Source organism: Solanum stenotomum, chromosome 4 (genome assembly GCF_019186545.1).
Source record: "Solanum stenotomum isolate F172 chromosome 4, ASM1918654v1, whole genome shotgun sequence".
Lineage (NCBI taxonomy): Eukaryota > Viridiplantae > Streptophyta > Magnoliopsida > Solanales > Solanaceae > Solanum > Solanum stenotomum.
Genome location: NC_064285.1, coordinates 12,590,758 through 12,603,851, shown reverse-complemented (window position 1 = coordinate 12,603,851; position 13,094 = coordinate 12,590,758). Strand labels below are relative to the sequence as shown.

Below are 13,094 nucleotides of genomic sequence, written 5' to 3'. Positions count from 1 at the left end.
GGCGACAGACAACTTGTGCTTCCTCTGCTAGGTATTCGAGGTATTCGCCCATATGCACCTATTCGGGTCTTAAGACAGTTTGGAAGAAGACAAACTACACCTCCAGAAGCATACTACCGTATCTATGTGTTCGACATCGGGGATGATAGAGTGCCTGAGGCTTCAGAGATGCTGAGAGAATGGAAAAAAACAGTGCGAATGAACAAGGACACTATTGCCATAGATCGATTTAATGCGGGGTATGATGAAACTTACAAAGCTTGGTTGAAGCATAATATACAGGGTATCTCCTTCTCAGTTCCGAACATTTACCGCAGTGTAGAGGACAAAGAGTCCAAAGCTTTGATAGAACTGAGAGAGGTAAGAAGAGAAGCCCAGGAAATGCACGAGGAATTTCTTCGAAAGCAAGAAGAGGATAAGTACACCCTCGAGAGCGTAACTCAAGAACTAGAAAGCTTGAGAAGCGATTTGGGAGAGCTTAACTTATGGATTGGAGATAAGAAAAGCGAAATGTGCCTCGAAGACTGGGAAGAGAAAGGTCGCCGGAGCGAAGGATACTTGCTAATGATTCAATATAGGCTTCAACATCTCATGGCGCAGAACAAGAGGAGCAGATCAGAGGCGGGGCCATCGGGAACATCTTAGCGGATTTCGCCCCTGCGTGGGTTTTTCTATATGTACTTATTGTTATTTGCCCCTGCGTGGGCTTGCCTTTCTCGTATTTTGGTACTCTTTTCAAACGACCCCTGTGTGGGCCTTTCCTTTGTGATTTTCGTTTATTCCCTACTTCCCTTGCTTATTTCGCTTCTTGAACATCATTTTATATACGAAATTTGCTTTGGGGTAACAAAATGGTTCAATTCTACACATACATCTTTCAAATACGCTAGGCCTACCCTTGGCACAAAAGGGTCCCCTACTTGTTTAGGACGCGCGATATATGCTTGTGTGCTTTAACTGTTTATGTGATATTGTTGCTTTGAATGATGATATTTTAGCCCACTCCTTTTCAAAAAATTTCCAAAAAAAATCTCTACAACACCAAATACAAGTCACTATCAAAATGTCCGACCAAAATTCCATGAGTCTTGAGTTTCTCAGCCAGAAATAAAATCCTACCACCCAAATCCTAAAATATTACTCTATCATCTCAGGAAAGGTGAAATTGCCGCTAAGATGGAAAAAGGCAAGGGTATTGACATAGAGCTAACCGAGGAGGATTTGAGGATGGAGTTGCAGCGGCTCAGGCAAGAGATTCGAGAGATGGGAGAAAGAAGAATAGAAGTAGAATTAGCCACCGCAGCTGCGCAAGCCAAAAGTGCAGCATTGGACGCAGAGTTAGCGGCTAAGATGTCAAGATATGCTGTCATGAATGAGGAGACAGTTGCTATGCGGAAGGAACATGCTGCCTTCAACAATGATATAACCATGAGCCTTCAAAAACTACATGGAAAATACCCTTTCTTCAACCAAGAGGCCACCAACAGTGGTCCTGGAGGCACTGGACCTGAATCTGTTGAAGAGGAACTTGAGGAGGAAATTGTCTATAGACCTCCTGTCAAGGGACGGTGGAAAGAAGAGAATGAGAAAACCGCCCCCGAAACATATGAGTTTACCCCTCGTGGCTAATACAGCAGTCAGAGAAAGAAGCTTCGGTGAAGGCACCATCTATCTCTTCGGAGCTTTATTATCTGTTTTTCATTTTCCTTGTAATCACCAGAAATGAGTGAATGAAAATGAAAATTCCCTTCGTATTCGAACTACGTAGGGCCTGAATTCTCCTTTGGAGATACGTAGGCAGCCTTTCAAGGCCCGGCCCCTATCTTTTTCAAATTTTCTTTTCCCTCTCTTTCATTCTACAAGGAAACATTGAGTTCAGATCAACAGATGACAGAAGATGCAGCAAGAAGACCTTAGCTCAACACAATTTAACCTTTCTGAGTCACTAGCCCCAAAATAAAACGAGCAAATTTCTGCTTGTTCAAAAAATCAGTCCCCATTACTCGTGGGTTAACGTGTCCTCAGACAAAGCAACTTTTATGTGTTTATCTGCTTTCTATGTGATATCTTGCATTATTTATCTACGACTAATACTGACAGATTTGCCTTTGAGTTGTTCTTCTCTACAGGTAGTTAGAACTGATCTGTGTTGATACGCTGGCTGAACACCCTTATTTTACCAGATCAAAGGGCCTACAGATTCCTTTCCCAGTCAAAGTTCACGAAAGGGAAAAACAACAATGGGTGATAACAACGAAGAAACTAGCCTTACTGATGTCGTGGTGGCTCAGCCAGCCCTTGCAGATCAGAATGAACTGATCCTACAGTTGATGCAACAAATTGCTGAGATGAGGGTTGAGATGCAAAGAAGACATGATTTGCCTCCTCCGATTTATGCTGTCAACACTCAACCAGACGGAAGACCTCCAGTTCAAATTCCCCCTCCTAACGTGGAACAAGCTCAGAACCCGCCTTCAAGTCTTGCTCGCAATCCCTCTATCATTGACCTTACCGCCCAAAACCCCCATTACGCCTCAGCCTCTTACCAAACACCACCCCATCCTCAAGATACCAACCCCCAAGCACCACTCCCTTTCCCCAAAGCAAACCACCAAACTGGCCTACCCCCTCAAAGCCAAAATGTTAACCGCTCACACATTTCCCTCCATTACCAAAATCAACATACCAACCCCCAGACTTTCCCTCAAAATTACCAAGCCACTCAAAATGCCCAAAGTCCCTCCATTGCTCCACCACTACCACAAAAAGCCACCTTCCAAATCCCCGTCCCCAACGAGCATGACGCCCATGGTTCGGAGCTCGACCACTATGAGGAGAGGGAGAGAGAGTGGAGGTCAAAGGAAGAGACCGTCAAGATAGATATGAAGGAGGAAATTAGAAAAGCCATGAAGGAGCTGAACTGCATTCCTGAGGTCGCCGGATTGAGCTATGAAGACCTGTGCATTCACCCGAATTTGGACCTCCCAGAAGGGTTCAAGGTGCCAAAATTCGACATCTTTGGAGGAACGGGGAACCCCTTAGCACATTTGAGGGCCTACTGTGACCAACTCGTGGGAGTTGGGAGAGATGAAGCTTTGTTAATGCGGCTTTTTAGCCGAAGTTTGAACGGAGAGGCTCTAGAATGGTTTACGTCTCATGAGACGAAACAGTGGTCTAGCTGGAACGCTTTGGCTAAGGATTTCGTCGAACGATTCGCCTACAATGTAGAGATCGTTCCTGACCGTTACTCATTGGAGAAGATGAAGCAGAAGTCGACTGAAAGTTATCGAGAATTCGCATATAGATGGCGAAAGGAGGCGGCTAGAGTTAGACCTCCCATGTCAGAAAAGGAAATTATTGAAGTGTTTGTGCGGGTGCAGGAGCCCGAATATTATGACAGAATCATGTTGCTCATTGGAGCAAAATTTGCTGAGATAGTCAAGGTAGGTGAGACTATCGAAGATGGATTGAGAACCGGGAAGATTGCCCGTGTAGCTGCCTCGCCCGGATCTTCGGGCTTGTTGAAGAAGAAAAGAGAGGACGTGTCCTCTATCTCTTATGAGGGGAAGAAGACCCCAAGGAAATCATCATCATACCAAGGTCATTCTCGACCTTCACAGAGTTTGTACCCGGCTTGTTATGCACAGGCTGATTACCAAAATACCCCTCCCACCAGTTACAAAAACACCCCTCTTCCCAACTATCAAAATACACCCCATCCTAATTACCAAACTCCCCCTACTATCTACCAAACTCCCCCTCCAGCTTACCAGACTCCATCTCATCACTACCGAAATGCCGCCCCCAACTGTGCCAACATTCAGACGAATTACCAAATGCCTCCCCTAATGTACCAAACCCCAGCTCCACTTTACCAAAATACCCCCTCGAACTACCAAGCTCCACAACCAAACTACCAAACCAACTCATATCCCAGATATCAAGCCCCCGCCCGAATGCTCAAAATTATCGCCAAATGCCTCCCCCTCAACAAGGCAATTACGATCCCTCCCGTCCTAGATTTGAGAGGAAACCTGCTAGAATTTTCACTCCGCTTATTGAAAGCCGAACAAAGTTGTTCGAGCGATTAACTGCAGCAGGATATATTCATCCAGTGGGGCCCAAGCCGGTTGACACTAGCTCAAAGTTTTACAGACCTGATCAGAGGTGCGCGTATCACTCCAACAATGTCGGACATGACACCGAAGACTGTATCAATCTGAAGCATAAGATCCAAGACCTGATTGACCAGAATGTGGTCTCTCTTCAGACAGTTGCGCCCAATGTAAATAGTAATCCTTTGCCAAATCATGGAGGCGCCACTATCAATATGATAGAGACAGATGACGATTGGTGCGTGACAAAGTCAATAGTTCCGATTGCTTCTGATGAACTAGAAAAGGCTGTAGCTTCGTTGAGCATCAGGGAAAAGAAAGAGTTTGTGATTCTGACACCCGAGAAGGCTGTTGCCTTGGTGCCACGAGAAACTCTTACCCGACCAAAATTTGTTATTGAAACGGCTGTTACTCAAGGCATGACCAGATCAGGCAGGTGCTATACACCGGAAGAATTGGCGTAAGGAGGGCAGAAAAAGGATCAGACTAAAAGGCCGATCAGTGAAGCCGAGGCCGAGGAGTTCTGGAGAAAAATGCAGCTGAAAGATTATTCGATTGTGAAGCACTTGGAGAAGACGCCAGCTCAGATTTCTGTATGGGCTTTGTTGATGAGTTCGCAGTTACATAGGCAGGCTCTGATGAGGGCTTTGGATGATACTTATGTGCCTGTGGGTACTAACAGTGATAATTTAGCAGCCATGATAAACCAGGTCATCCGAGGACATCGAATCAGTTTCTGTGACGAAGAGCTACCCTTTGAGGGAAAGATGCACAACAAAGCTCTGCATGTCACCTGTATGTGTCGAGATAAGATAATTAATCGTGTCTTGGTCGATGATGGATCCGGTCTTAATATTTGCCCACTTTCGACTTTGAGGCAGCTACAATTCGACTTGGGAAAGCTTCACCAGAACCAAGTCAATGTGAGGGCCTTTGATGGAGTGCGAAGAGACACATTGGGTGCAGTAAACTTGGATATTCAGGTGGGTCCTGCGGATTTTAATGTGGAGTTCCAGGTGTTGGATATCAACACCAGTTACAACTTGCTTCTAGGAAGACCGTTTATTCATATGGCTGGGGTTGTGTCTTCTACCCTTCACCAACTAATGAAGTTTGTTTGGAAGGACAAAGAATTGGTCATTTATTGTGAAGGCAGTCATTCTAACGGGTATGCACCGGTCGTTGATGATATCTCTCGAGGTTGTGATTTCTACACGGTGGAGCTGGTAAACGCCACCGGTGATGACTTGGCTCCGCAGCCTGCTATGCCTGATGTGTACAAAATGATTGCTACTGTCATGCTCCAGAATGGTTTTGAACCAGGTTTCGGATTGGGGAAGCACTTTCAAGGAATCATCGAGCCTGTCCAAATTCCAACCAAAGGAGCAAAGTTTGGTTTGGGATATGTCCCCACAGATGACGAAACAGAGACGAATAACAAGAATGTTGATCAAGCATTGGCCAGGCCAATTCCTCATCTTTACCAGTCATTCCCGGTGCGAGGATATGTCAATGATGATGGCCTCGAGGAAGGAATCTTGGGCCTTTTTGAGGAGATTGACGCAGTCATCGAAGAAGAAGCTGGGACATCAGGCATCCGTGATGCAGAACCTGAGGAGCAATTGCAAAACTGGACCTCCACACCACTCCTGATTTCTCGCTCATCTGGGTAGAAAAGACATGTGTCTTTGTTTGTTTTAAAATCGGTGGTAGTCTGGAAGAGGCCCGAGACCCACCCTTTATGCAGTTTTATTTGTTTAAAGTTTTTAAATTCCATTGTGATGTTTCAAAAGGCAAATGGCCCTCGGCCATGGCCAAAGTTTGTGCCTGTGTTTCAATTTAAATGAAAAGCCTCTTTTATCAAATTTGTTTGTTTACTTATCTGTTTATATTTTACTTTCCTAACTTTGTTTGTTTATGATTTCAGTAATATTAATTTAAAACCTGCCAATGTCATGTCATGTCATGAACCGAGTGAACAAAATGAGGCAGGTGATGATGAGTGTGAAGAATATGAAGAAGAAAATAAGGTTCCCGAACATGTTGCTGAAGAGTTTCGACAATTTGAAAATCAACATAAGCCAAATTTGGAAGAAACCGAAACTGTGAATCTCGGAGATGAGGAATGTGTTAAAGAAGTAAGAATCAGTGTCCATCTAACGGAAGCTCAAAGAAGAGACCTGGTTCACTTGCTTAAGGAGTACATCGATGTATTTGCCTGGTCTTATAAAGACATGCCAGGGCTGAGCACAAATATGGTGTCCCATAAGTTGCCGATCAATCCAGATTTCAGTCCAGTAAAACAAAAGACTCAAAAGTTCAAGCCTGAGTTAAGTTTGAAGATCAAAGAGGAGATTACAAAGCAGATCGAGTCCCAAGTAGTGGAAGTGACGCAGTATCCGACTTGGTTAGCTAATGTTGTTCCGGTTGCCAAAAAAGACGGAAAAATAAGAATTTGTGTTGACTACAAAGATCTCAACAAAGCTAGCCCGAAAGATAATTTTCCATTACCAAATATTCACATTCTCATTGATAACTGTGCTAGGCATGAGATGCAGTCATTTGTGGATTGTTATGCGGGTTACCACCAGATTCTGATGGACGAAAAAGATGCAGAAAAGACAGCTTTCATCACGCCTTGGGGCGTATATCATTATCGGGTGATGCCTTTTGGCCTCAAGAATGCCGGTGCTACTTATATGAGGGCCATGACAACCATTTTTCATGATATGATTCACAAGGAGATCGAGGTGTATGTAGATGATGTCATAATCAAGTCCCGTGAGAGTCCAGATCACTTGACTCACTTGAGAAAATTTTTTGATCGTTTACGCCGATACAATTTGAAATTAAATCCCGCCAAATGTGCTTTTGGAGTGCCAGCTGGCAAGTTGTTGGGATTTATAGTCAGCAGGAGGGGCATTGAGCTTGACCCTTCCAAGATCAAAGCGATCCAAGAATTACCTCCTCCAAAGACCAAGAAAGAGGTGATGAGTTTTTTGGGAAGGTTGAACTACATCAGTCGGTTCATAGCTCAATCAACTGTGGTGTGTGAGCCTATCTTTAAGTTATTGAAAAAAGATGCCTCGACCAAGTGGACCGGAGAATGTCAAACGGCTTTTGATGCTATCAAGAACTATTTGTCCAATCCACCGGTGTTGGTCCCTCCGCGAGAAGGGAGTCCATTATTGTTATATTTGTCTGTCTCAGATAATGCATTGGGATGCGTGCTTGGTCAACATGACGAAACTAGGAAGAAAGAGCGAGCCATTTATTATTTGAGCAAAAAGTTCACTCCATATGAGGCTCGTTACACTCTTTTGGAGAGAACATGTTGTGCTTTGACCTGGATTGCTCAGAAATTAAGACATTACTTGTCTTCTTATACCACATACCTTATTTCCAGGATGGACCCGTTGAAGTATATTTTCCAGAAAGCAATGTCGACCGGGAAGTTGGCTAAATGGCAAATGCTTTTGAGTGAATTTGACATTGTGTACGTGACTCAGAAGGCGATAAAGGCACAGACCTTAGCCGATCATCTTGCAGAGAATCCAGTTGATGAGGAGTATGAACCGCTTAAGACTTATTTTCCTGACGAAGAAGTTTCATTCGTGGGTGAAGATATTTCTGAAGCGTACCCCGGATGGAGAGTATTCTTTGATGGAGCGGCAAATCATCAAGGGAAAGGAATCGGAGCGGTCTTAGTATCAGAAACCGGTCAGCACTACCGTATGGCGGCTAAACTCCAATTTAATTGCACGAACAATATGGTTGAGTATGAAGCTTGTATCCTTGGTTTGAAGATGGCTATCGACATGAATGTTCATGAGCTATTGGTTATTGGAGATTCAGATTTATTAATTCATCAGGTTCAAGAAGAATGGGCCGTGAAGAACCCAAAGATCACACCATACGCGCAGTATATACAGAAGTTGTGCAAAAGATTCCGTAAAATTGAGTTCAGACACACTCCCAGAACACAAAACGAGTTAGCCGATGCGCTTGCCACCATCGCCTCAATGATTAAACATCTAGATACAAGTTATATCGATCCAGTGGATATAGAGGTAAAAGAGCAGTCTGTCCATTGTTCGCATGTTGAAGCGGAACCAGATGGTTTGCCTTGGTATTTTGATATCAAGAAGTATTTAGAGGACGAGACTTATCCTGAGAATGCAACGTTCAACCAAAAGAAGTCGATACGCCGCATGGCCCTCAATTTCTTTGCAAGTGGGGAAATCCTTTATAGGAGAACTCCAGATTTAGGACTTCTTAGATGTGTTGATGCTAGTGAAGCGGCAAAGCTTCTAGAACAAATACATGCCGGAGTTTGTGGTACTCACATGAATGGGCTCACTTTGGCAAGGAAGATCCTTCGAGCCGGCTATTTTTGGATGACTATGGAACATGATTGTTGCAAGTTTGTGCAGAAATGTCATAAATGTCAAGTGCATGGTGATTTGATTCGAGTCCCACCTCATGAACTCAATGTCATGAGTTCACCTTGGCCTTTTGTAGCTTGGGGCATGGATGTCATTGGTCCAATAGAGCCAGCCGCCTCTAACGGACATAGATTCATTTTGGTTGCCATTGACTACTTCACCAAGTGGGTGGAAGCAACTTCGTATAAATCGGTGACCAAGAAGGTTGTAGCTGATTTTGTTTGCAACAATTTAATATGTAGGTTTGGAGTGCCAGAATCCATCATTACTGATAATGTAGCGAATCTCAACAGTTATTTGGTGAGAGAAATATGTGAACAATTCAAGATTACTCACCGAAACTCAACCGCCTATCGTCCTCAAATGAATGGAGCCGTAGAAGCTGCCAACAAGAACATAAAGAAGATTTTGAGGAAAATGATTGATAATCGCAGAGGTTGGCACGAGATGTTGCCATATGCTTTGTTGGGTTACCGAACAACTGTCAGAACATCAGTTGGAGGCACTCCATATTTGCTAGTATATGGAACAGAAGCAGTTATACCTGCCGAAGTCGAAATACCTTCATTGAGAATCATCCAAGAAGCTGAATTGAACGATGCTGAATGGGTCCGCAAGCGGATTGATCAGTTAACACTGATTGATGAGAAGAGAATGGTTGCTGTTTGTCATGGACAATTGTATCGACAGAGAATGATTCGTGCCTTTCACAAGAAAGTAAGAGCCATAATATTTGAGGTTGGTCAGCTGGTCCTTAAACGCATTTTCCCTCATCAGGATGAATATAAAGGGAAATTTGCACCAAATTGGCAAGGACCCTACATGGTTCGCAAAGTGTTATCTGGAGGTGCCTTGATCCTGTCGGAGATGGATGGCACCGAATGGCCGAAACCAATCAATTCAGATGCTGTCAAGAGATACTATGCGTGAAGTTTCAATTTGTATTTTCTGCCATTTCTTTGTAATTGTTCTACTTGCTTGTAATCGCATTATTTAGAATTTATCCCTATATAATGAACTACGTTTGACCTGAATTCTCAAGAATGAGATACGTAGGCGGCCTATGTCGGCTTCGGTCACCCCTTTATCCCCTTTTAATATTTCTTGTATTTGAACTACGTTCGACCTGAATTGTCAAGAATGAGATACGTAGGCGGCCTATGTCGGTCTCGGTCGGGGTTTTTTTTTTTCTTTGTAATTTTTTTCTGTTTTGTTAATCATTGGAGGAACTACGTTTGACCTGATTCCTGCCTCAACGGGATACGTAGGCGCCACAAGGGCTCGGTCATATTTCCCATAAAGATTTCTATTTCTCTTTACAATAGAAACTGGGACATAATTTTTGAGTGAGACTCAAAAATTCTCAAGAGGAAGATCTCTCCAACAAAGTTGAGACTGAAGTTGCTTTGAGATTTGCAACTGGGACATATTTTTGAGAATATCTCAAAAATTCCGTGATTTGCTCACCGATGGTTAAAGATAAGCCAAGATAGTTAACTGGGACAGAAATTTTGAGGATGGCCTCAAAATTTCAACAATGTTCATCGAAAGTTTAAAACAACTTTGAATACTTCCCAACAAGTAATCAGACAGATCTCAAAACACCAACTCCAAATGGCGCCCACTAAGCTTGGCGTGACATGACATTTGGCAGTGACATTTTCCAAATGCTACTTTTTGAAAATCTATGTTTTCTTAAAACTTTTCCTACATGTTTCAATTATTTTTACATAAAAATGTTTTGTTTTATCTATCAAGAAGCGGGAGATCGGAGAAATCAACCGGAGATAGCAAGACAAGGAGCAGACAATCGAAGAGATCAACACAGATTAGTTCATTTTGTAAAAAACTAACAATTTTTCTGTGGATGCAGGTCTATAGGTTTGCCTCAAGATCGGCATATTCTTCCATTCAATGAATATGGAGAAGTCAAAAGGGCGAAGAGCTCCCCAAATTGACAACTTTTCTGTGGATGCAGGAAATATTTCGTGCTTCTTATATCAAGAATTGGGAATATGAGTAGCATTAATTTATTCAAATTTTCAGCAAGACAAGGTTCATAATGAACATGCAATTATGTTCGGAGATGGGACAAATGAAAACCTTGAAGAGAGAAATATTATTATTTTCCAGCAACTAAAGATACCTGGAAGATATTTATCTGCATTATACTATCAGATATGATAATATTCTTACCCTGAAGGTTATTTATTTTGTATTGTCGAATGAGACGATACCACTACCCGGAGAGTCATTTATATCGTATTGTCAAATGAGATGATACCACTACTCCGAGGGTCATTTTTATTTATATTGTCAATTGAGACGATATCACTACTCGGAGAGTCATTTATATCGTATTGTCAAATGAGATGATACCACTACTCCGAGGGTCATTTTTATTTATATTGTCGATTGAGACGATATCACTACCCGGAGAGTCATTTATATCGTATTGTCAAATGAGATGATACCCTTACTCCGAGGGTCATTTTTATTTATATTATCGATTGAGACGATATCACTATCCGGAGAGTCATTTATATCGTATTGTCAAATGAGATGACACCACTACTCCGAGGGTCATTTTTATTTATATTGTCGATTGTGACGATACCGCCATTCCAGAAGATTCCCAGAAGATCACATATGTTGCTCGGTGAAACATTATCTTCATTTGGTATCAGGGAGGCATCATCAAAAGAAATCATGCATCGTAGAGAAGTCATGCATTGCAAGAGGAGAAGTCATGCATAGTAAGAAAAGAGATTGATGTATTACAAGAGAAGAAAAGAGAAAAATCATGCATTGCAAGAGAAAGAAGTCATGCATCGCGGGAAGAAGAAACCATGCATAACAAGAGGAAATCCATGCATAGCAAGAGAAAATTCATGCATCGCGGGAAAGAGATTCGTGCATAACAAGTGAAGGATTCATGCATCGCGGGAAAGAGAACCATGCATAGCAAGAAAAGGATTCATGCATCGCGGGAAAAGTCATGCATTGCAAGATAAAGAAGTCATGCATCGCGGGAAAGAGATTTATGCATAGCAAGAAGAAGCAACCATGCATAGCAAGAGAAAATGCCATGCATCGCGGGAAAGAGATTCATGCATAGCAAGAGAAGGATTCATGCATCGCGAAAAAGAAGTTATGCATTGCAAGAGAAAAATTTACCCATCACAAGAAGATCAACATCGACTGCATCATTTTTTCTTTACAAAATGACATCAAGAGAATTATCAACAACGACGTCAAGAGAATTGTTAACATATTTACGTCAACTTATTTTATTACTTTGACATCAAAGGAAGAGTACATTGAAGATCATATTGCAAATATGAGACACAAACTTTATTTGTTTCACGTCAAACCCGATAGAGTTGACGTCAAATATTCAAAGAGAACAATTAAGTGTCAACACGGTAAAAGACACTGTCTCCCATTTGAATTGCATTTTTTATGCTAATGAGTTTATCTCAGTCTTTGTCGAGAGCATCCAAGAGAATGAATTCTCAAAACAAACCACAGGTGCGGACGACATCAAACAAGGATGCAACACAACGTGGAACTTTTTCTTAGCAGCGAACTGGGACATAGTCCAAAGAGGAGTGTCAAACTCTTAGGACGCGAGCAGAGGATCGACTTCCACCACAATCAAACCACACCCCTATCAGAAGGCATGTGGGTGTTTCTTAGGTTTGTCGGTTTCAGTTTCGCATCCGAAAATTTTTGTTCTCTACCGGAAGCAACTTTTCAATCTGAGTGACAATGCACCAAGAGCTTTGGAAATTATGTCCGTGTAAGTTCTTAATTATGGGTGTGAAGTGCACCACATTCATGGTTAAGAGGTTGCAAGCCTCCTTTTCATACTCGACTTACTTTGTCGCTTTTCTAAAACCAAAGGTGATCTAGCATAATAGATTTCCTTTTCAACCGATAGAGTCGAACTACAAGCAGCCTGACTCCCTAGGTCGATAGATATGTAGGCGGGCTCAATGTTGAAAATTTGGTTGTAATCCAACATTCGCTCTTAAATCTTATTCTCGAGCATTCCGGTCCTTCCATAATTCGGTATCAAGAAGATTTTTGAATTCTTTCAAAATAGTGCGTAAAATCAAGCGTATCGAACTACAAGTAGCCTGAATTCTCATATAGCCTGAGATATGTAGGAAACCCATTACCAGGGGTTCGGCCATAATTTCTAAAGGTCCGTACCAAATCCCCTTTTCATAAAAGATGAAGGTGTGGTCGGTCAAAATTGATTTGTCAACTTCATTTTCCTCGAATTTCTTGCATCAATCCAAGTAAAATGAGGGACAGTTGTTGACACCTAATTTTGACCTTCCCCGATAACGATTATTTTCGAGCTTCTTCAATTTTCAACAATTTAAAATAATTAGTTTTATAAAATTTCAAAAAAAAATATATAAACAAATATATATANATAAAATTTCAATAAATAAATAAATATAATATAGTTTGCAAGTTATTTTAAATAGATTTGCTACTTCTGCGAGTTTTAAATAATATA

At 42.0% G+C, this 13,094-nt stretch overlaps 2 protein-coding genes across 2 annotated transcripts in view; both read left to right on the top strand.

The window, feature by feature from the left end:
• LOC125862319 (cytochrome c1-2, heme protein, mitochondrial-like) overlaps window positions 1–13,094 on the top strand; it is a 924,866-nt gene that overhangs the window by 130,525 nt on the left and 781,247 nt on the right. The gene's annotated exons all lie outside the window — the stretch shown is intronic.
• Window positions 1–13,094, top strand: part of LOC125862338 (uncharacterized) — a 533,211-nt gene that overhangs the window by 82,392 nt on the left and 437,725 nt on the right. The window lies entirely within an intron of this gene.